The following is a 3686-nucleotide window of genomic DNA, read 5'->3' as shown; positions in this document are numbered from 1 at the left end:
TTTTTTTTTTTTTTTTTTTTTTTTTTCCCAGATTGAATGCTCACTGAAGGGACACATGCCAGAGTTACTCATGCTTGTAGTGGAGGTGTTTCCTCCTGATTTTACCATGCTCCTTTCAGGACATCTTGGCATTCTTCTCTTACTTTTTGATCTTGTTTCTTAATTTAAGAAAAAGGAGTAAATGACTGACATTATATCTTGGATCTTCACATTTCAACAGAAAATAGTCTTGACAGCAAGAAAATAACGTTAAAAAAACAAACCAAAATTGTAACATACTTTTTATTTTAATCATTGTCATTGACATGCTGAATGACCAGTGAGAAAAAGTCTTTTCTGTAAAGTACAGATTCCCCACTTGAGTTTTTTCCTTTTGGCCTTGTATTAAGACCTTATAATGGAAGCTTTGGTATATTATTGTACGGTAGGAAAAAAACTGTGTGTGATTATCTTCTAAGTTACCAGTTAGGGACAACTTCAAATAGTCCTTCATTTGTTATATCTAATAAAACAGCTACAGTCTTAATATATATGTTGCTCAATAAAGAAATTAAAGTTTCTTAAGAATTTCCCAAAGTAAAATATTTTGTAAACTTCTTCTTTTAGCAAACTTTCTTCACCAGCTTTTATTTTTGGAAAAAATGCAGAAATTCTATCTCTGCTTCAGACCTCCTGATTTCCACCCTGCATAGCCTCACAGTATCTTTGTAATCACTGTGAATGGCTAGCCCCTTCTTCCTAAGTCTGTAAACTCTCCTTTTCTCCCTGAGTTGTAGCCAAAAACATCTCCCTTAACCTGCTGGCCACACTACTCTTGAGGTAGCCCAGGATGCAGTTGGTTTTCTGGGCTGCAAGCACACATTGCTGGCTCACAGTCCGTTTTCCATCCACGAGTACTCCTAAGTCCTCCTCTGCAGGGCTGTTCTCAGTTCCTTCATCCCCCAGCCTGTACCAATACTGAAGGTTGCCGATTTAAGCTAAAAGAGAGCATGTTTTCAAAGCACCAAAAAATGTGTCTACATTTATTTTCTCTTTAAATAATAATAATTTTAAAAATAGTTTGTTGTTGAGAGACAGAAATCTCTGGGTTTTAACTCTCTCATGAAGTTGTAAAGAGCAGCAGTATTTTCTTGAGATGTTTTGTGTAAAGCCAGAAATCTACACCTAGGTTTTTTACACCTCATTTTAAATTCTTCTTGAAAATATGTCTTCTCTGACCTTCTGAAATAATAGGCAGACTATTCCCAGCTTCCTCACCAATACCTCCCACCAATGACAGCTTCCTTCCTGTGCCAGTCATGAATTATGTTTTCATGAAGTGACAACTGATGTGGCAAAGTTCAACGGCAGGATTTTGGAAGGAAGGGACTTTTATGTCTAGTGACTCTGATCTTCTGAGTTACTTATTGAAAACAACAAAGATAACTACCCATCAGTGACCAAAATATATTCTGGTAAGGAATTAACAAAAAATATATTCAGATTTATTTATCAGAATGTCACATATCAATTCTTCTACTGAGGTCAAGTGCAAGATTTTTCCAAGGAGCCAATCTAAAGTTTCACCAGAGATTGTCCTAAGTGATTTTTCCAAAGCAAATTAAAACAAACAATAACAAAAGGGAGGAAACAAGACAAGACACAGAAGCAGAATTTTGGAAAATGATTACAGGAAGAGTTTCTGTCATTACTTAGAATGCAATTCTATGTAGTTATTCAGAGAAACTTCTGACAAAGCAGGACACTGCAACAGTTCAGCACCTTACATAACAGTGAAAAAAGCCCACAATTAAGCATGACATGAAATGACATGGATATGCAAAGTAAATATTTTTAATTTTAATTATTTAATGACTTAAAGCTATGTTTTATTTGCTAATGGTGCAGGTGAAACTATTAATGAGTCTAATAATTAGCCTTTTTTTCTTACTACTAACTGTGCTAATCATTACATACGCATAGAAGCAGCATAGAACTTGACTATTAAAATTTCAACAGCCATTTATTACAAACTATCAGAAGCATGATTATAAAGGGGTCAGCAGCAACAGAAATCATTTTTGCCAATTGTACTTGACTGGGAGTATCTTAATTGTTAAATTGATGTGTAGTGGATAATAGGATGAAACATGTTGTGCCTACAGGCAAAAATTAGATTTATGTCATGGACAATGAACCGAGGATCTACTTTTACAAAAATAGAGAAGCCAGACTTAAAACTATCTAACTCTAATTTGTCGTCTTCTAGGGAATGCCAGTGTGATAGAATAACATGATTCTCATAGACCTCATGATGGTGTCACATTTAAACTGGAAAGAAATGTTATTCAATTTTTTACTGTGATAATAACAACATTGAATTTTCTGATCATCCATAGCAGAATGGCAGATACCTAAACATGAATTATTACTGTAAAATATTTGCAATAATAAACTGTAGCACTCTAAATTTCATTTTCAACGTGTTAAAAAAGTATTTAAAAAGTATAAGTATTTAAAATTATAATTATAGTTCTAATTATAGTTGTTATTATTACTCTAGAGAAGATTGGAAGAGAATGCTTGCACATACTCACACATGAACTTCCAAAAAATCAAGTATTCAAGAGCTATGTCATTTAAAAACATTACATTAGCCAGGTACAGGAAAAAAATATATTTTGATTGTAACATGCAATCTAAGAATGCCCATTTCATTAGCATTGTGATACATATTAAATATCTTTACAATAATCTGACAAACATGGAATTTTGCATCACAATACATCTATAACTCTGATAGTTTCCTCTACTGATACAATAGATAGAATACTCTTCATAGGCAGCATCATATACCTGACTGATAAAACCCAAATCAGCAATATGCAATGGTACAGATGCCTCATATTTAAATTTCACTCTTCAAAAGTGATGGATAAGAGTTGGAAGATACAATTGAGAAGGCTATCAAGATTAACTATTTTAAACCAGAACTATTGTAATTTCAATATCCTAAATATCCCCTTCAATATCCTAAAGTTCTCTTCAAAGCACTGGTATTATTTAACAGTGGTACTTGTCATATCTCTGAAGGTATAACTAGAGGAGGGAAGACATATTTAGAAATGAAAAAAAAAAAAAAAATCAAGAAAATTAGCTTATAGGCCACTTGGGAGCATATATTTATTTTGTTTAAGACAAAACATCTACTGAAAAGTAGTAAACTGGAAGAAGTCTATGATACCATGCTACTATAGAACAAACATAAACATTTTAAGTTTTTTATGCAATAAACACATATCAAGTTACATAAATTTAAGCTATACAGGGCTGAATGACAGGATATTAAAAAAATATCCACTTTTTTTATTTTTTTTTCAATCATAAGCTAAAATGTCTTGCTAACTTTTTTTTTTACTTTTTTTTTTTTTTTGGTCTTGCTTTTCATCTTGCTAAACATTTTTTTTCTGAGAATAAATTAGGTCAATGTCAATGTAGCTTCTGGAAAGTGCGGACACAGCTGAGGTTTGGTGCTTTCATGAAGAAGAAAGGGGTTTGAAGATAAGACAGTAATAAATAAATATATATATAACAGAAACAAGGATGGGGCAAATTAAAATAAACCAGCTCAAGACACAACACAGCTGCACAAAACACCTCCTAAACAAACATTTGTGAGCATGCGTGAGCACTGAGGTCAACCAGCA

This window comes from Athene cunicularia (assembly GCF_003259725.1).
Source record: "Athene cunicularia isolate RWA chromosome 2 unlocalized genomic scaffold, athCun1 chr2_part1, whole genome shotgun sequence".
Classification (NCBI taxonomy): domain Eukaryota; kingdom Metazoa; phylum Chordata; class Aves; order Strigiformes; family Strigidae; genus Athene; species Athene cunicularia.
The sequence above is the reverse complement of the archived record's forward strand: the minus strand, read 5'-3'. Positions refer to the sequence as shown.